Consider the following 21,807-nt stretch of genomic DNA (forward strand, 5'->3'; position numbering starts at 1 on the left):
CATATACCTCTCAAAAGTCTGCATATCAACGGATGTTGTCCTATCGCTAACCCCTCACTCAATCTTAGGGTAACCCGCCAATATCACAGAGCGTGCCTTGTTAATGGTCCTATACACGTTCCCTTGCACCACCATTTGTGCAAAAGAAATTGGCTATGTGTACTACATCTGTTCTATCGGGATGTACGTCTCTCTCTCTTTATACATCAACTACGCCAATTCGCCCTTGCAGATGTATATGATCTATGGGTCCCTGGGGCCCAAGATTCATTGATAATGTGCTCAGCTTCTCTCGATAGTCCTGGCCAAACCCATGGTCCCCTGAAATCACCCAAGCGGATGGCTGCCTCCTCTGGGATCTCACCCTATGAACATGTGCCTGAGAAAAGCAATCGAGTAGTTGTGGGCCAACTTCAGGAGACTGGAGAACCACGCTTGGCCCTTTCTGGAGTGATCAGAATTAGAGAGGCCTTCTGCCTCCTCACTTGAGCTAGCTTTCTTGCAATCATTGAAAATGGAGGGAAAGTGTAACTTGCACCGTGCCCCCATGATTGGAGGAAGGCATCCGTTGCTTCTTCCTCTGGATCCGGTCTCCAAGTGAAAAACCGAGGCAACTGGTTGTTCAATCTCGATGCAAAAAGGTTGATCTAACACGGTGCCCAGTGAGCCACCAATGCTTGGAACGCTTCCTTGCCCAGCTTCCAATCGCTGACATCCCTGCGAAATCTGGAGTTCCAGTCGGCAACCTCATTTTGGCGAGCTTGTAGGTACTCCGCCGTCACTGAAACTCATCTGTAGACTGAGGTGCCAGAACTAATTTGCCCTCTCTGCCAAGATCTTGGCCACGCTGTCTGTTTATATACCAGAACGCTGACACATTGTCCATCTTTAGGAGCACGCAACATTGTGCTTCCTCCTAACTCCAGCATCTCATGGCAAACGACCTGCCAATAATTTCAGACAATTGATGTGTAGCAATGTTTCTGTTCCGACCACCTGTCAACAGGTCCCTGCATCGGGCCCCCCAGCCCTATCTGCTGGCATCAGATTCTATTGTGAGATCTGGGGATGGGCCAAATATAGCTGTCCCGTTCCATGCATCCATGTGTTGGAGCCACCATTTTAACTCTACACTCGCCTTTTGTGAAATCGGGACTCTTTGCTCGTAAGACACACTACTCTTGAGGTGTTGACGTTTTAGTCTTTGTAACGCTCTGTAGGGCAAAGGCCCTGGGAAAATGGCTTGAATTGATGAAGCCAACCGTCCCACCAGCCTGGCAATTTCCCATAATGACATCTCTCACCTCGTCAGCGTATTTCTGATCTGTTTGTTGATGTTGTTCACTTTGGCAAACTGAGCAATGCTCAAATCATGTCTACCACGAACCCCAGGAATTCATGGACTTTTCTGGCTCTACACTGGACTTTTCCCAGTTTATTAGAAAACCTAGTCATTTAAATAATTCTATCATGGTGTTCACTTGAATTTTGAGTAATTCCCTGCTCTGACACATTATGCATATGTCATCCAGGTATATTATTAGACGGATGCCCTGTTCCCTCGGATGTGTCACAACCGGTTTCATCATCTTGGTGAAACACCATGGTGCCAACGCCAGGTCGAAAGGTAGGCAAGAAGTTATTTAACTCAAAAGTTATCTCCTTCTTTCAGTTGTGATCACACTGTTGGCATCCCCAACATGCATACCGCTCTTTGTGCCCATCCAGTTAATTCCACCAGATCTTTTGCCTGGTTCTTTTCACAGGCCTCCTCAGCCATCTGAGGTATCCGCCTGAGCAGACCCACAATGTTCAACATCTTGTCCTGGCAAGATCGCCAGGACCTGTCCAAACTTTTCGTTAAGTATTTCACGTACTTTCCCATAAGGTTGACAATTTTATCATCAATATCTGGGTTGTCAGCGATCCCCCAGGCAGGTGCAGCATAGGGCATTCTGCCATTAGCCTGTTTTGGACCTCCTTCGCTATTGGCACCCTAAAACGCTTCTTGAGGTATGCTGCTATTTTCTTAGGTGGCTCCCTTTCTGAAGAGCAACGGTGGATTAAGGCTTCCAGATCAAAGTCATCACCCTCTACTCGTCTTCCTCAGCGACCTTTCTTTTCTTTGGAGCCTTCTTGTGCTCCTCACTTGCAGATGAAAACAAAACTACCACATCCTCAGTGAACTCCTCTTGCCAATCGTCATCCCCTTGTTCGACTAAGCTACTGGAAGACCTGTGTAGCCACCTGCTTGATCTTCTCCTGGATCTCACTGCCTTTCTCTTGTCACCCTTCTTTTTCTGTGGCATGCCTGGGGGAGTCTGGGCTGCTTGCGCCCTGCGGGATAGCTTTCTTTACCCTTTGTTTCTCCCCTGATCTCTTATCTCCTTGAGCCCTTCCAAGCCCTAGGAACATTTTAGCCAATCCCCCATCAGCGTTATCTGCTGAGGTCCATGCTCCAGGGTGGCTCCTAGTGCCTTTTTTAATACTTGCCCCATGCCAGGGTGAATTCTCTTCTCGCTGATACTAGCCTTCCCTTCAGCACTGGAGAAACTCATGACTGAGCTTAGATGGGAGATTGTATTACAATATATATACATGCCAAAACAGGAATTTTGGGCCTGCTTCCCATCGAAAATTCAATATGTGTAAGCATGCAGTGAGACCAGAAGCTGATCATTCAGCACCAGGTTTTACAGGGGACTGTGCCCATCACTTCTAAGGAACCATTGTGGCTATTACGACCAGAAAGGGCGCTGCGCTTACTCCGTGCACGTTTCACCATCAAACGGAGCGCTTATCTCGCTCTCCGATCTCGTTGTGTAGGATCCATTTGTCCTGTAAGCGAGCGTACCGCTGGTACTTCCTTTGCACTATGGCTGGTTCAGGCTCTCTTCAATGGCCACGGAAGTAAGATCCGAAGTGCCAGCACTAAACACGCTCCCGTACCACTTCGATCCTCTTCTGTGGACACAATGCCCCCTACCTGCCGGCCTGTACTGTTACGGTCGTCGGAGCACTAACCCTGTCACGAACGCACCAAATCACTATTCCCTTCACGCATAAGCTCCTCCACAACCTGATGTACGCTGCACTCTCAACACGCGCTCTAATACCGTTTACTCAATCTAATCACCACAGTTCCAAAAAGAATAATGAAGACTATACTTAACTTGCTGCTCGAGCAGCAAAGAAAGAGGAGGTTTCAAGGGAATATTAATGTTTATGGGACTATATGGATGTGGATTGGATAGTTTTATCACATGTTTTTCATGGACCAATAATAGCTTGGACTACCAAAGACTCTAGTTTTTGCTTTGTTACTGTTATTATTGGTGTTTTGTACAGGTGCGCGAGAAGTAAAGTTTAAGAGAAAGCATAATCCGAGCCTCCGGCCTTGACATAGAATTCAGCACACACCACTGTTGGCTGATGGGTATTTGGACCCTTTACCCCCCCAAAACCCCTGCATTTCTGCACAGAGGACCTTGCTCACCAGTCGAGCTTTCATAAGGAGGACAGAATGCTGCAGGTAAACCATTTCCTGGACTCCAGCGCTAGACATCAAGAAGGGCATGAAACCACTCTCTTATCAGCCAGGCCTTTTCTAATCTGTGAATGTTTAGGCTATTGTAATTGTGACAGAAAGTGTCCTACTAAAAGTCTGCCCTCCCCCGACCACCCTCACACACACAAATAGACGCACATACAAGCTCCAGATTCCTGCCAAATGTGAGCCTTCTTCCAAGACAATTGAAATTAAGAGCCTGGTTTATAATTTCTTTTTCAAAGTTTCGTGCTGAATCGTCATACGGCGTCAAAGTTGTAAACCACCCAAAAACTACTCTTCTTATGGGAAAGCCAACTTAACCATAACTACAGGGTCGCTATTGCCGACCCTGTCATATAGTCAGGTTGCTTAACCACTTGACTTGTTTACTTTGCAAATAATCTCAATAAGAGAGCATTATTGTAGTTCTTGAAAGCCGAAATTAAGATATGTGTATCAATTAGAGCTCAGAATGCATGTTGTTCAGGGCATGCATTAAAAAGTGAGTTAAAATCCTGGCTTCACTGCTTAACCAAAGAGTGTGATCCTGTGCAAATAAGTTAATCTCAATGTGCCTTATCTGCAAATGATTCAGCTCACACTGTTCGACAAAGCCTCCCATACAGGATTGGGCAGATTTCATGTTTTTAGGGACAACATGATGTCACCTCATGTTAGTTGGTGGAAATGAGGCTGTCACATAGAAGTGCATGTATTTAGGACTTGCCCCACCTCATGCCCATGTCAAATGATTTGACAGGATGTTTGTCGTTACCAGACAGTCTGTTATAGTTGGTTGACTGCATTTGAACCAACATTCATGTCCTGCCCTGATGCTGCCAGTCACCAGAGTGTATTGGTCCGGGTTGACCTCTGCCTGTAATATTATGCGTTTGGGTCTTGTACATTAAAATATTTTACATTTTCATTGTCCCTTAGCATCGTAGGGAAGGGATCTAGCGTATGTTTTCGGAGAGCAGAGCATGGTTGCTTTGTTGAAGTTTGCAGATCTGAAAAGTTAGGGCTTTACCTCGTGTGTAGGTTTTAGGCATTGTGTGGTTTGTTTGGATCAGTGAGGTCCAAAGTGGTAATGCAAGTTACTTTTCTGGTTATCCATGGTGATGGCCACAGTGGTGTTTAAGGATAGTTACAGTGGTGGGTTAGTAAGTATGATGTGTAGGGAAATGTACTGTTGACACACTGGCATTGGATTTGTATATGTTCCGTTGTGTTAACCTGTATGGTTTCATTGTTGGAGTTGTGTGTCGAGATAAGCCATTAGTTGGTGTGAGAGGTAGAATTATTTAGAGATTGTGATTGTTGCACTGGTTTGCCCAGCAGACAACCCAATAAAAAAAGATGTGAAAAGTTTTGACCTCAAAAGCATTATGGAATAATTATTTCTCAGTGTGATGTTAGGCTAAGTCATGCTACGTCAGGTTACTCTATGCCAGTGCACACATCCAGAACCCACAGTTTTGTAATCACTTGTCCGGAGCTGCCTTCTCACAGTGTAAAAGGACATCTCAAAGACACTCTGTGTGTCACTCAGGCTCACGTGGGATAATGGGAAAATGCAGCTGGATGTGCAACATGAAACTAACTGACAAAGCCAACAACACATCACAGTCACAGCATTTCCACACTGGTACGTGCCATTAAAAATGTGCACTTTGTCTTTGAATCCTATCATGTTTTTGGCAATGTCACTGGCCACATGTGCCTTAAAATGCACCTTTTCCTGGTAACTTGACACTCGTTCCACAAACAATCCTTGGGGAGAACTGTAATGGGGCCCCATGCACGTCGCCGGCCCCACAGATTCTCTGATGGGCCTTTCAAGCTTTTCAGTTGAAATGGGTCTCTGTGCTCTGGGGGGCCCCCGAGCAGCTGCCCTGTGCTGGCAGTCTCCTGACAAAGAAGCATACTCCTTTAAGTTGGGATATTATATGTGTGCAACACACACGTTACAGGCTGTCTTTGCTGGCTGCCTCAGGCCTTCACCTCCATCTGGCAGTACAGAGCAATGTTTTTCGCACCTCAATGCCTTTTTCTTCATGTTTACCGTCATTAGAACACTGGCGTCAAATAGCGATGAATAGCTTTTCAGCTGACATGTAGTGTTTCAGCCCCCTGCTGGCTGCCTTTCCCATGACAATCTGTAGCTATTGACTAGATCTCTGCATTATTTTAACCTTATTATAATTCATCAAAGATAAATTCATTGGTCAAGTGAATAGTAATTGTGTCCAAATACTGTGACTATATCATTTATAGTTTTAGCTATTTGTACTAGTATCAAAATTATACAGCTGTGCCGTGTAAGAGGATTCAATTCAACACTACAGCTAAGTCAATGCCTAGTCTGGGATACTGAATGGAAACCCTTATTGATATATCTTTATGTCCAGTTCATGAGTTCTGGATGACTACCCCTATATAACACCCCTCGCTTAGAATCCCCCTGACCCCACTGAGCCAAGAAGTAGTTCTGTTTTGCAAGTTTAAAAGGTTTATTTGAGAAATAAAACAAAATATAGATACCACGCTTTTATAGTAAATTAATAATCAATATCGCCCTTATAAATATAATGTTAATCAACAATGGGTAATCTGACACTAGCACACTTCTTTATAATCAATGAGGAGTTAGTATAGGATGGATCAAGTAGCAAAAATACTTTTATGATTTCAAGGTAAAAGCAATGAGGAATAAAAGGCAGTACAGAAATACTTGAGATGATGTTAGCAAAAGATAATATAATCACTTTTTCTCTGGCAATTCACCCCCCTCCCCTATGCAATGTAAGACATGGAAGTAGATGGAAAGAGGAGCACACAGTTCTCAGGAATGCAATCAAATACAATACGAAATTCAGTTCCCCCCAGCAAGCTTAGAGAAAACCGGTATGAGTTTTAAAACACAGGCCCAAGTGCTTTGAATGTGGTGGCAATGAAGTGAGAAATATGCTGAAAATGCTTTTAATTCCCTTTAGGAGGTTCAGGGTGAGTGAGAGATACTTGGGATGATTTCAGGCTCACTTTAGCAATGATTCAGAGATGGTGATTAAGAGGCAAACAAATTTTTAGCAAGGAAAGAAATGACTGCTGATGGTTACACATGGCTGGATTTTTAACCAAATCGCAAATCGCGGTAAAATCGCGAGTGTGTGAATCGTGATTGCGGAAAAAGTATAAGGAGTAGGAAGTCGGTTCTAGGCTTGTTGGAAAGGTTAGATTCGTAGCCCAGACGGTTCCAGAGATATGAACGATTTTGTAAAGGTCGTTTTTCGGATTTAAAGTAAACTCAAAATGACAGGTGACAGCTTTGCAGCTGCAGAATTGACAAGTGACAGTGGTGCAGCTTTACAAAATGACAAATGACAACTTCTAGGAGGCAGTTCTGGTTAGATTAAAATAGTTTGGATTAGATTATTTTAAACTAAGAGCTTATTTCTGTCACAATCTGACGTAAATATTCACAATATATTTTGGAAGGACTGGACCTCGTCACGGATCTGATCAATCAGGCTAGCGGCACTTCACAGCGATCTGGTCTCTGGGTCTGTGGTTCTGCACGGTCTGGTCTGGTCTGGCACTGGTCTGGTCTGTCCGGATACAGCGGTCTCTGCACGGCTCCTGGATCTCTGCACTGGTCCTAGCAAAAGTTCTTGGCAAGGGATTCAAGCAGCTCGCCCGGCTGTGAGTAGCTTGCAATGATTTTGGGCCTGCTGCAGAGAACTCAGCTTGTGGTTTTAGGCCTCTGATTTAGGTTCTAAAGTATAAGTTCTAGGTTCTGGAGTATGTAACTGGAGTCAGTCTGGAACTGGTATCTTCTGGATGTTGTGTGGTCCGGCAAAACGCTCCGCAGCAACTGGATTTGAATGTCTCTACCTGTCCCAGCAGTCTCTTTTTATGTGTTTTGCAAATGGGTGTGTGCCTGGCCTTAGCTAAGCCTGCCCCTCTCTACTTGTCATTGGCCCAATTCTCCCCTCTCCCAAGAGGGAGCCACTTTTACGACACCCCCAATATAACATTTGCCTGAGTCCAGGACAGGCCTTTGTTCACCTCCCTGTAGTCCCCAGCTGCTCCACCCCTAATCTAATCAGAGAGGTGACAACTTCTTTTGGCACGGGGAAGAGTGGCTGAGCAGGTTTTAACTCCTGTGGGGGTAGATGTCAGGCAGAATTCAGTTTCATTAAGCCAGGTTTCAGCTAAAATGTCACTTTTTGTTCCCCAGTTTAAGTCAATACAATTTTTACATATGCAGCTAGAATGGTGATTCTAAGTTCAAAACTATGACATTTTAATAGTTACAAACTATGTGACACTCAAAAGTAGGTCACTCAGTTAATTTAAACATTTCGATTTTGGTGGTTTTAATCCAGTTTCAGTTAGGCTGCTGACATGCATAGCTCAGCCAGTTTTGTTATGAACATTGTTTTGGGCTCTTCATCTTCCCAGATTTTGTATGCACACATACTTCATTCTGCCAGATGTCCGCTGGTGTTCAGTGAGATTTCTGGATGTGTTGCAATGTTTGAAAATAGGCATTTTGAGCTGGCATTCAGAGAAACCAAAGGTAATTTTAAAGCGTTTTTGAGCTAACAGGCGCTGCTGTTTTACCTTTTGCACCCATTCCACTCTTGGCACCCTGGCCCATCATGCTCGCACTGGTGGGTGGCAAGTTAGGCAGCCATTTTGATGTACGCACAAACTGCGTGGTTCTCCTGGATTCTGGCGCACATGTGGGCTTTTTGGCCATCTTGGATTTTCTAAGCCCACAGCACCAAATGTTGCAGCATGATAGCTCAAACGTGGGTCAGGACACCCAACAAGGCCCCCCCACATGACTGCACTTTGAATTTGAGTTAATGGGGAGTCGAGTGCACAGAAGGTTTTGACCCACGCACTGGTATGTCCGCACAATCTTCTTCCAATTCTGCAAATGGCACAGTTCAGCATCTTTTCCTCCATCGGGTACAGATCGATCGGTTCTCCTCACCGGTCCTGATGGGAATATTGGGCGGTACCCCGGGCCCCTTGGGTCTCTGCTCCCGGTCTCCGGATCGTCCTCCTTGGCCAGTCTCCAGGTTTTCTTTCTCCTAGGATGACAAAGGAAAAGCGGCAATACCTATTCATGGACATTTCTCCCCCACCATTGATATAGTGGGGTGGCATATATATTTTAGAACTCAACAGATATGAACATGCACATTTTTTTAAATTAAGCGACAGGAACACATAAACTTGAGAAACACAGAATTTGATAGGCTATATGTAGGATATTTTAGGGTTGGAACTGAATTAATCTGGAGCGGTCCCCTCTGGTATTGCAGAGGACTCCTCCAGTTGCTGTAAATTGTGCCTGGGATGGCAACACTTCAACTGGTTTATGTGGACCCACTTGTCTTCCCCCTCTGCCAAACCGCCTTTGGGGATGCGGATCTTGTAGGCCACAGGGGAGATCTTGTCTATAATTTCAAACGGTCCCTTCCATGTAGGCAAACATTTTCTCTGTTTGGCCTGGTTTCTTTGGAAATTGTATAGATAGACCCGATCACCCACCTTATATTCCTTTCGGGTAGTTTTTAAATCATAGTGGGTCTTCATGCTCTGGGCTGATCTTTCTAGATTCCGCTGAGCATAGGCAAAAGCATGCTGAAGGTGTTTCCTTAAATTCTCCACATACTCATGAGTTGTGGAGGTATTTATCAACGTTTGCTCTTGGGTTCTGTAGAGCAAATGCTGGGGAAGCACCATCTTGCGTCCAGTCATCAACTCAAATGGTGACATTTTGGTTGCAGATGAAGGGGTAGATCTGATGGCCATTAGGACCAGAGGTAATCGGATATCCCAACTTGGCCCAGAATCTGCCACAAACTTCTTTAATATGCTCACAATTGTTCGGTTATATCTCTCCACTGCTCCAGAAGAAGCTGGCCTGTAAGCAATGTGTAGCTTCCTTTTAACCCCCAGTATCTCCCACATCTCTGTCATGACTTCACTGGTGAAGTGGCTACCCCTGCCTGACTCAATCCTTTGAGGTAGACCAAAAAGAGAAAAGATGTGGTTAATCATCAGGGCAGCAGCTGTTTCTGCCTTGCAGTTTGGGGCTGGGAGACATTCCACCCACTTGGTAAACAAGCAAGTAACGGTCAACATGTACTTGTTTCCTCTAGACGAGCGAATCACAGGGCCTACAAAGTCGATTTGCAAATCTGACCATGGCAGTGTCATCCCCCTCTTTTGGAGAGGCGCACGGTGTGTGAGGGATGATGGCTGAAATTGTGCACACACAAGACACCCCTTCAAGTATTGGTCGAGGTCCTGCCCCATGTGTGGCCAGTATGCAACCTCTCTTAAGATTTCCAGTGTTGTGTGAAACCCCCTATAACCGGCGGTGGCCGCATCATGGGCGTGACTTAACATCAAGCTTCGGAATGAGGTAGGAAGCACCCACTGATCGTGGCCAGCTTTGGATTTCCTTACCAGCAAACCGTCTTGGATCCGGAACATTTCATCAACACTCTTAGGTCCTCTTTCCCAATGTAATCGGTATCCGTCAGGGAAAAGTTCTCAGGGTCCTCAAGGTGTTGGTAAAACTTACCAATAATTGGATCCCCCTTCTGAGCTGTAATCAAATCAGCATCAGGGGTCTCCTTACTCCATTGGGCAGTTGAAAGATCATTGTGAGCATTTGTCTGGGACCTAGTGATAGCAGTGACCTGGATTTCCCCCAACTGGGACTCTATTTCGATTAGATCCCCTTGGATGGCCCCGGTTTTGGCCAGCTGATCAGCTAAGTCATTTCCAGTTTTGTCTGGTCCCTCTACTTTGGAATGACCCTTGATCTTTTTCCAGTAGATGGTCATCCCATTCGATGTGACCAGATCATCAATGTTTTGGATTAACTTCCAATGTTTCAAGGATTTGTTATTAGCACATAACATGCCTCTGGTTTTCCAGTTAACCAGGTGCTCCACGAACCCGTTCCGTACATAATCCGAATCTGTGATTATGACCAGTTCGTGGAGTTGATGCTGGACAGCAGTGAGGATGGCCTGATGCACAGCCATCAATTCTGCCACCTGACTACTTCGGGGACCAATTTTGTATCCAGCGAAGGTTTCTGGGAACTCCTTCACCCAGGCATTCCCTACGCCGGCCACCAGTTCTTTCTCCCCGTTGTTGTCAACATGGTATGAGCATCCATCTACATAGACAGTGGGCATTCCCTCACACTTGTCTTCTTCAAAGACTTTGTGTGGGGAATTAAGGTATGCCTCCGTGTTGTCCTTGATTTTTAGACTTTCATCCTCGAGACAGTTTTCTCTGGCACAATCATGCAAGTCAGCCAGACCTTGCGCGAGGGGACTCTTCTTGTTTTGGCCACATCTGACCTCCACAGGAAAGCCTTGCATTGACAGAATCCAGGAAGTAATTCGGGAATTACTCACATTTCCGGCCCGGATTCTGTCACTTTGGAGATATTGCAGAGGCTGGTGTGGAGTCTCCACTATGATGTATTCCCCATGGATAAACGGGCGGTAATTCTTCAATGCCCACACCGTTGCCAGGAGTGCCTTCTCACAATCGTTGAATTTTTCCTCCACAGAGGATAAAGTTTTGCTCGCATAGGAGATTACTTTATTGACCTTGTCATGCTTTTGGTATAATACTGCCGTCAAGCACGTATTAGAGAACCCTGTCTCCAGGAAGAACTCCTTGTTTCTGACAGGGTAAGGTAGGCAGGGCGCTTGGGAGAGGCTTCTTTTGAGTTGTCTTACTGCTTCGGCTTGTTCTGGACCCCATTCCCACTTGACCCCCACACCCCCCTTCAGGAGATGAATCAGGGGTCTGGTGATCTCTGCGTAGCCCTCAATGAACTTTCTGCTGTAATTAGTCAGTCCAAGGAGGGTCTTTAGTTCCCGCAGAGTTGTGGGGTCTTTCAGTTTCTGAATTGCTTCCACTTTCTTTTCCTGGGGACAGAGACCCTGAGGAGTAATCTCGTGCCCCAAGAAATTAACACGGGTTCTACACCACTGTGCTTTCTGAAAGGAAAGTTTTGCTCCGGCGGCCCTCAACTGTGTCAGAACATAACGGATTTCCGCTATGTGTTCCTCCACAGATGAACTTTTGATGAGGACATCATCTACATAAGCCAGGTTACCCCTCGCACCCAGGTCGGGCATGGCCTTATGTAGGAAAATGTTGAATTAATTGCCGGAGTTGAGGTATCCGAATGGAGTCCGGGTCCATGTGTACTGCTGGCCCCCAAAGGTAAAAGCCAGTTTGTATTGGTCCTCCCTACTGACAGGCACGGTCCAGTATCCATTGGTCAGGTCTATTGCTGTGAATACCTGTGACCCCTGAATCTGGGCCAGCCCTTGGTCAATGTAGGGCAGAGGCCATCAGGAAGTATGGACCCGTTTGTTGAGCTCCCTGAGGTCGGCGCAGAGTCTCCACTGGCCGTTTGGCTTCAATATTCCCAGCACCGGGTTATTGAAGGTGCTGTGAACTGGACGGATTATTCCCCGGGACTCCAGGTTCTTAATTATTTCAGCAAGGGACTCCATGGATGCGAGAGGCAAACGATATTGCTTCACAAACACTGGAGTCATGCCAGGGTCCGTGGGAATTGTTGTTGTGTGGATGTCGGTGCGACTACAGTCATATGAGTCTACCGCAAAGAGATCTTGGAAATCCAAGAAAACTTGTTTCAACTTTTGCTTCTGTTCCAGAGTCACACAGGCATCAGCTAGGTTGACTCTCTCTTCCACCATCTGCCTGAAGCCTGGAAAGACTTCTGGTTTTGATATCTCAGCGGCCTCCTCCAGCTGGGTGGAGAAGTCCCTGGTCAGAGTGCTGATTTGGACCGGAGGCTTCAGGTGGGCAAGGCAGCCCTTATGGACCTGGAAAATGACCTCATCCCTCCTGAAGTCACAAGTCACATCTTCCTTACCATAGGGGCAGGAAGTGTACACCAGGAAGTTCCCCCCATGCCGGGTAAAAATCCTGTCTGGTGTTGTATTGTCATCACTGTCACTGTCAAAACAGTCCTTGGGGATTGGTCCTAACAGTTCATTTCCTAAATCAATGGAAAAATGTCGGTCATCAACTGCCATTCCAATAATGGTGCCTGCGGCTAGAGTAATACTCTTTAAGTCGCTGTTATCCACCTCTATTAGAATGGTGTCATGTTCTATGTTGACCAATGGAGTTGGGTTTACCCCCAACCCTTGCTGTTGGAGAGAAGCGTTTAGATGTATGTAAGCATCAGGGTTTTTCAAATGTTGTCCTCTTTTAACTTTCACTTCCAGGGAGAATTGTCGGGTCCTTTCTGGGATGGTGACTTCCTCTTTGATCTGAATTTCAACTGCATAAGGTAGCAATTGAGCTGACCTAAATGCTTTTTCTGGATCATCAAAGCCCATGGGATTATCCGCTAATTGGGGCCAAGCTTTGAAGTTTATTAGGTCCAAACTAATGACAAAGCGATTGAGAATGTCACTGCCTAAGTAAAAGGCGGCAGTGACGTCTCGCACGACCCAACAATTATGGACTATGCTCTTGTTGCCAATGGAGATTTTGAGCATAAACCTGCTTGGCAGGAGATGTTTGGAATTAGGTGCTTCCAGGTCCATTTCCCATTTGTCTATCAGTTTGAATGTGGGAATTGCTGGATCTTTTGGGAGTTGGCGGAACATGGCTTTGATGAAGCTCTTACCATTGTTCAGGCACACTCGAGCGAGAACAGAGTCCTTCCCATCATTTAACTTAACAGGGATGAACAACTGCTCTCCACTTTGCTGAATATCAGCCAGGCTCGGAGCTGATTTCACATCTTTCTGGACTATAGGAGTGGGAGTTTCTGATTGTGGATTAGTAAAGAATTTCAGGGTGTTTCCTTCCAGTGTGGAATACCACCTTAAACTGGAAGGAAGGTTGATTTTCATAAATAGAGAAGACCCCCCATCACCAGTCTGTTGTCCTACTGCTATTACTGTCACGTCTGGAGTTTGGTTGTTCTGGAAGCGAAATTCTACTTGGTCAGATTTTTGTTCAACCATGTGGCAGGTGCCGTTTAAACTAACATGGTTGACACTCTGTTTTAATTTTATTGGTCGGCTAGTCTGGGTCCAGAGGACCTTGTTTACACAATCTATTAGAGGTGACAACCTTCTCAGGAGGTCATTCCCTAGTAAACAAGGGGTGCCCTCTGGAGTCACTACTATGACCGGGTGTTTCACCTTGTGTCGCCCAATTTTAATGTCCAAGTCTGCAGTCCCCTCAACGGGAATCTCCTTCCCGTCAAAGTTCTGCAGTTGTCCAGGAAGAGAGGTGAGAGGAATATGGTAATTCTCCCCCCTTCCTGCATTTAGTTCCTCAAAGGCCCTTTTGGACAGAAGGGTAGCTTGGGATCCAGTGTCCACCAGTGCCATAATTGTACCCTGCCCCTGTACTTGTACCGGGGCATAGTATCTTCCCTCCTTCTCCTCAAGGGGGCACAGATAATGCACATTTTTGGACAACTGGTGGGCTAACTTTCTGGTTTTGGACATTGCTAGCGAAGAGATTTGGGCAGAATTCTGTGGAGAGTCTTGGGAATCTGAAAGACAAAGTTGGCAACTGGAGATCAGAGCCATTGTGGGTTCCCCTGGTTCCGGTCCTGGGCCGCCCCCCCTTTTTGGAGGCAGTCACCAGGATGGGTTTGAACCAGGGGATTTTGGTATTGTCGGTTCTGGGATGAGATGATGGGCGGCGGTAGCTCAGTCTCCACATCTCCCCAGTCTGAATTGGCGTCCCTTGGGACCCATTTTTCCTTGGGAGGAGTTCCCCCATCTCTAAAGGAGAAGATCCTTTCCCCAGGATCCTCTGAGGATCCCTCTCCCTCAAATTGGAAGATCTGTACCTCCTCCACAAACTGGGTCTGTTTGGGTACTTTGTTTCTCCTACCTCCTCTCTGCTCCTTGGGTGGCAGACTTTCAGGGGTAGGAGATTTTGTTTCCGGTTCCTGGTTTTCCAGGGGCTTTTTACAAGTTGGGAAGGAAGCTTCCTCCAAGGCTTTACACCCCCTTTCCCCTTGTGCCTCCTCCCTGGGAACCGGTGTGTTATCGGGGTGCTGCCCCGTCATTGTTCTGGAGCACCAGGTCCAGAGTTTGGGTCATTCTGCGGTGGCATGCTCATCTGAGGGTTCTGTTGAGCCCTCAGTATGTGACCCAGATCTCGTGCCATATTTTGGACCTGGCGCTCAAGTTGTGAAACCCGCTCAGGCTGATACGGGGCTCTATTTTCTCCCCTGGGCTGATCCCGGGAAGGGTAGCTATCCCTTCTCTGGTAGTACCCCTGGTTGGGAAGATTTTGGTACCCCTCCACCCTTGGCCTCCCCTCTCCCGGATTAGGTTGTCTGGGCTCAGGGAATTGGGGAAAGAAGGATGGATGATTTTGGGGCTGGAAATTGGGTGGATACCTGGGGAAAAAGTTCTGCCCAGGATTTGGAGAATTTCTGCCCTCCTGTGGGAAGTTGGGAGGGAAGTTCCCTGGGTTAGGTGCTTGGCTGGATCCCCCCCCTTGGGCTGTAGGAGTCCACACATAACCCAGGATTGGTCGGTTTCCCTTGTAGCGGGGACTTACATAGTCAGGGGAAGGGGGGACCCCATTTGTGGGACTACCTCCTCGACTCCCTGTCTGTGACTGGCCCGAGGGCCTTCTGGGCTGTGAATTATTTGGTGCAGGCAGGTTTTTGGGCCCCCCCATCTCCAAATCTAAAACGGGGGCAACCTTTACCTCTGCCACCTTGGCAGCAGCTGCGGTGCTGTTGGTTTTGGGGTTTTTCGGCGTGTTATTTTTATTTTCGATAGGCTTCTGCATCTCATAGATCCGGGTAGCCTGTTCAATGACCCAGTCTAAAGATCTTTTCTCATGAAAATCTCTCACGAGCTGGGTCATTATGTATTTGGGTAAGGCATGGAAAAACGTATTGATAAATTCTCTGCTATCCGTGCGCACCCTTCTGGTGGTCTGCGCAAAAGCACGTTTTAATTCTTGCACAAACTCTTGTGGGGCCTGATCCTCCCCACATTGCAAATTGTAGGCTGCCTTGCGAACCTCTTGAGGATTTCTGTGAACAGATGGCCGCCTTATAGGTGGACCATCTTAAATGATTTTGGTCCTCCAGCCCCGTAAAGAAACTGGAGTATTCTGGGGAGAATGTCCATTTGACGTACTGGATGCAGCTACTGCTGTCCTTCAAATGGAAAGTCTCCATCATTTGCTCATAGAGCTCCAAGTGTTCCCAAATGGAATACTTGGCGTTCTTATGATAAGGAGTGATGACACTCCTGATTGCCTTTATTTGCTTCAATGGGTCCTTAAGCAAGGCCCTTTTTGCATTATTGGCCTGTTTGGTTCGGGTAACCCTGGTCCATTCATCCTCTGACTCAGAAGCACTGCTCCCAGAGGTGCCCGTCTGATCTTCCAGGTTTTCCCGGATTCTGCGAGCCTGGGAATGGCTGGCCGAATGTGGGGACCTGGTCTCCTGTGTCCTGTGACACTCAGAGGAGTCTTCAGATACCTCCTTGCTACCAGGATTTGCTGGGTATCCCCCCCACTGACCGAACTGGTCAGAGGTTTTCAGGATGCCCTTAATGGGCCTACTCTCCTGGGGTTCCCCACTAAATTGCACTGTGCTTGGGTGCCCATACCCGGATACCCGCCCATCCATTCCTGGGAGGTGCTGGCCTATGAGCCCCATACTTCTAGCTGGATACTAATCTGCCATCCCCGTGGCCCTGGGCTCATGTGCGCGAGGGTACATGGGGGTGGCAGAGTCCAGGGACTGGGAGAGATGAAGGCCTCTGGTACTAGGGTTCCTGAGGTTATGCTCAGGAGTTTCTCTTTCCCAGCAAACCTCATCTATATCCGCCCCTGCTTCCTGTTGCAATGCAAGAGCCTGCGCTTTCAGTTCCTCAGTTAAGGCCTTACTCGGCTCTATCAGTCTCTCCTGCATCGCTACCTGTTGCTGGAGCCTATCATTGTGCTGACAGAGAGCCTCATTTTCTCTCTGTGCCTCCTGATTGGTCCTGGAGTACTGGGCCAGTCTCTGCTGCAGGAGGATTACCTCCTGAGCTGTGTCCCTATTGGCCTGCTCCTTTCTTGCCAGAGCATCCTCCACCCTCCTGGTGTGCTCTAACAAGTTCTGGTGTTCTTTTTGGAGGTTACCCAGTCCCTAGAGGGCCAGGTGATTTTCTTCCATTTTCCTTTTTAAGTGGCAGACTTCCTGGCCTAAGGTGTCCCTTTCCTGACTAAGAGCCTGCATCTGTGCCGCCAGGTCGTCGCTTTGCCTTTGGAAGGCACCAGCTTTCTGGTGCTCCTGATCAAACTCTGCCTGGGTATCCAGGTCTTTCAGAATCAATGTATTGCTTTCCTCTTTCTCTCTGTCTAATCGAATTTGCAGGGTGGCTACCTGTTCTGTGCATGCCCTGTTGAAGTCCAGTTGTTGCTCCAGCTTTTTCTGGCTCTGCAGAAGGGAGTCCAAACCTTCTTGGTACTCCTTCTGCAAGGCCAGAAATCTGGTATCCTGGTCAGCCTTCTCCTGTTGCAGTCTATCCATGTCCTCTTTTATTTTAATGATATACTGCCTACTATCATTTTCTGACTCCTGGCTCCTCTGCAGCCTCTGCTCAGAAGAGACCAGGTCAGATTGGGCCTTTTGTAATGCCAGCTTTTGCCTATTTGCCAGATCTTGGCCTTCAGCACATTTGTCCTGCATGGCTCCCATATATAGATACAAATATGCTGCTATCCTGGCAATCTTATTATGTTCATCTTTCGCTTTAGGGGCCATATATAGTTCACTCAAGGCCACATGTAGGGGACCCTGATCTCCCCATTTATCTGACCCGGTTTCAGTGACCTGTTGCGCGATTGCCTGCAACCAGACCATTTGGTCCTGGTGAATCCACTCACCTCTCACAAATAGCTTATGTAAGAAGTGCTCTCTGGCTATTTTGATGTCTACCAGTGTCGTCATTCTGGAATTTGAGTTCCTTCCTGACTTACAGAAGTTTGTATTTTATTTTTGCAAAACAGACTGTTTCCTTAGAGCGTTCCTTTGAGGAGTGCTTTACAGCGTAACACAGCGTGGTGATCCGACCTGATATGTGTATCTGGTCAGCTGGCACACTGTATTAATCTGCACAAATGGTAAATCTAACCCAGAATATCCCGGCTCGAGCGGCCACTTTGTAAGAGGATTCAATTCAACACTACAGCTAAGTCAATGCCTAGTCTGGGATACTGAATGGAAACCCTTATTGATATATCTTTATGTCCAGTTCATGAGTTCTGGATGACTACCCCTATATAACACCCCTCTCTTAGAATCCCCCTGACCCCACTGAGCCAAGAAGTAGTTCTGTTTTGCAAGTTTAAAAGGTTTATTTGAGAAATAAAACAAAATATAGATACCACGCTTTTATAGTAAATTAATAATCGATATCGCCCTTATAAATATAATGTTAATCAACAATGGGTAATCTGACACTAGCACACTTCTTTATAATCAATGAGGAGTTAGTATAGGATGGATCAAGTAGCAAAAATACTTTTATGATTTCAAGGGAAAAGCAATAAGGAATAAAAGGCAGTACAGAAATACTTGAGATGATTTTAGCAAAAGATAATATAATCACTTTTTCTCTGGCAATTCACCCCCCTCCCCTATGCAATGTAAGACATGGAAGTAGATGGAAAGAGGAGCACACAGTTCTCAGGAATGCCATCAAATACAATACGAAATTCAGTTCCCCCCCAGCAAGCTTAGAGAAAACCGGTATGAGTTTTAAAACACAGGCCCAAGTGCTTTGAATGTGGTGGCAATGAAGTGAGAAATATGCTGAAAATGCTTTTAATTCCCTTTAGGAGGTTCAGGGTGAGTGAGAGATACTTGGGATGAGTTCAGGCTCACTTTAGCAATGATTCAGAGATGGTGATTAAGAGGCAAACAAATTTTTAGCAAGGAAAGAAATGACTGCTGATGGTTACACGTGGCTGGATTTTTAACCAAATCGCAAATCGCAGTAAAATTCACGAGTGCGTGAATCGTGATTGCGGAAAAAGTATAAGTCGGTTCTAGGCTTGTTGGAAAGCTTAGGTTCTAAGCTTTCAGAGGAAAGTTAAACCAAGTTCGTAGCCCAGACGGTTCCAGAGATATGAACGATTTTGTAAAGGTCTTTTTTCGGATGTAAAGTAAACTCAAAATTACAGGTGACAGCTTTGCAGCTGCAGAATTGACAAGTGACAGTGGTGCAGCTTTACAAAATGACAAATGACAACTTCTAGGAGGCAGTTCTGGTTAGATTAAAATAGCTTGGATTAGATTATTTTAAACTAAGAGCTTATTTCTGTCACAATCTGACCTAAATACTCACAATATATTTTGTAAGGACTGGACCTCGTCACGGATCTGATCAATCAGGCTAGCGGCACTTCACAACGATCTGGTCTCTGGGTCTGCGGTTCTGCATGGTCTGGTCTGGCACTGGTCTGGTCTGTCCGGATACAGCGGTCTCTGCACGGCTCCTGGATCTCTGCACTGGTCCTAGCAAAAGTTCTTGGCAAGGGATTCAAGCAGCTCGCCCGGCTGTGAGTAGCTTGCAATGATTTGAGGCCTGCTGCAGAGAACTCAGCTTGTGGTTTTAGGCCTCTGATTTAGGTTCTAAAGTATAAGTTCTAGGTTCTGGAGTATGTAGCTGGAGTCAGTCTGGAACTGGTATCTTCTGGATGTTGTGTGGTCCGGCAAAACGCTCCGCAGCAACTGGATTTGAATGTCTCTACCTGTCCCAGCAGTCTCTTTTTATGTGTTTTGCAAATGGGTGTGTGCCTGGGCCTAGCTAAGCCTGCCCCTCTCTACTTGTCATTGGCCCAATTCTCCCCTCTCCCAAGAGGAAGCCACTTTTACGACGCCCCCAATATAACATTTGCCTGAGTCCAGGACAGGCCTTTGTTCACCTCCCTTTAGTCCCCAGCTGCTCCACCCCTAATTTAATCAGAGAGGTGACAACTCCTTTTGGCAAGGGGAAGAGTGGCTGAGCAGGTTTTAACTCCTGTGGGGGTAGATGTCAGGCAGAATTCAGTTTCATTAAGCCAGGTTTCAGCTAAAATGTCACTTATTGTTCCCCAGTTTAAGTCAATACAATTTTTACATATGCAGCTAGAATGCTGATTCTAAGTTCAAAACTATGACATTTTAATAGTTACAAACTATGTGACACTCAAAAGTAGGTCACTCAGTTAATTTAAACATTTTGATTTTGGTGGTTTTAATCCAGTTTCAGTTAGGCTGCTGACATGCATAGCTCAGCCAGTTTTGTTATGAACATTGTTTTGGGCTCTTCATCTTCCCAGATTTTGTATGTACACATACTTCATTCTGCCAGATGTCCGCTGGTGTTCAGTGAGATTTTTGGATGTGTTGCAATGTTTGAAAATAGGCATTTTGAGCTGGCATTCAGAGAAACCAAAGGTAATTTTAAAGCGTTTTTGAGCTAACAGGCGCTGCTGTTTTACCTTTTGCACCCATTCCACTCATGGCACCCTGGCCCATCATGCTCGCACTGGTGGGTGGCAAGTTAGGCAGCCATTTTGGTGTACGCACAAACTGCGTGGTTCTCCTGGATTCTGGCGCACATGTGGGCTTTTTGGCCATCTTGGATTTTCTAAGCCCACAGCACCAAATGTTGCAGCATGATAGCTCAAACGTGGGTCAGGGCACCCAACAGCCTGCCTCAATCATACATACTTCCTATGCAAGTATGTAATGTACAATGACCAAAAAGCAGGGGTGCTGAGTACACGGGTGCTCTGGGGCTCGGGCACCCCCCCCCCCCGCCTCTCAGGAAAGGCCATCTGCGTAAGAAAAGTCCCTATACTTTAAATGGGACTTTTTCTTATTCGGGTGCCGGCACACCCAGGGAAAACCTGAAGTCGAGGCCCCTGCCAAAAAGTGATTTAAATGACTAAAGGTGCGCAGCTAGTATACATTCGCGTATAATATTGTATCATTATAGAACATGTTTTTTCATTCTCTTATTATGATTCAAACAACCCACGGGCGCCTATAACAGTTTTCCCCAGCTTTAAGGCAAGGGGGGCCACCAAACACTACATTGAAATTGGCCCCCATCAGCCCTGACAGATCTTCAGCTGACCTGCGACCCACAACTTTTGATGTTGGCCAAATCACACAACAACCCTGAACCAGTTTCAAAATTACTGTATTGTAGAAAAGATGCAAATGCTTGTGGTAAGCTTGAGTTTTAACTTTTGAGGATACACGTCACTGTTTCCCAGTGAAAGCAAGACAGCCTTAATCAGTAAATTAACAGAGCTGTTAATGCACACACGGGCAGTGGTGTCTCTCTCCTCTAAAATACTGGGCCCCTTCCTTATGCACCCCCTACCTCAGCTGGCATACTTTCTCTGCACTGTCTGCAGTGCTGTGTCAGCCCCTCCAATCAGAATGTAGCATACGAAACCGCTTATGATGGGTCATTAGTGACTTAATAATTGAGTGCCTACATTCTGATGGGAGGGGAGGTGCACAAAAGGAGTGTGGTAGTTAATGTGCAAAAAAGATTCTCTGCAGGTATGCTTCTGACACCACACATTGCCCTTTTATAGGTGCCCCTACTTTTGTCTGTGGCCCCCCTACTTTTGTCTGTGGCCCCCTCTGTGCCCCTCCTAATTTTGATTCCTGGCAACGCTGCTGCAGACGGGAGAATGAAAGCGTTATCGAAAAGCAATGGCAAAGATGCAGACTTTTTCACAGAGCATTTTTCAATGGGATTGCACCATTATAAAACACTTGTGTGAATCAGGCCCTAGATATGGCACGTGGTACTACGAGAAGGCGCAGGCTTTTTAGAGTGAATAGTGCCTGCTGTGTCTTATCTGTCATCAAACTCGTTGTTGCCGCCTTACCGATCGAATCGACCTTAATTAAACTCAGCAACGAAACTGACAAGGCCCTCCTCAGTCCATGGAGTTGATTAAAAAAAAAATCCACTGTCCTCTTGCCCTAATAAGGAATTGTGTTCCAGCAGATAAGTTAACGAGAGAGCCCTACGACCTGGCTCCAAGCAGGCCGAGCGAGTGGAGCGCAAGCAGGCCGCGGTTATCTGCTGGCTGCCTTCCGGGCCTCTTGACGCTCACCGAGATCCCTGTCACGTGGTACCCACAAAGGACGGGGAGCG

This window comes from Ambystoma mexicanum, chromosome 3p, assembly GCF_040938575.1.
Source record: "Ambystoma mexicanum isolate Mex_15411 chromosome 3p, UKY_AmexF1_1, whole genome shotgun sequence".
NCBI classification, from domain to species: domain Eukaryota; kingdom Metazoa; phylum Chordata; class Amphibia; order Caudata; family Ambystomatidae; genus Ambystoma; species Ambystoma mexicanum.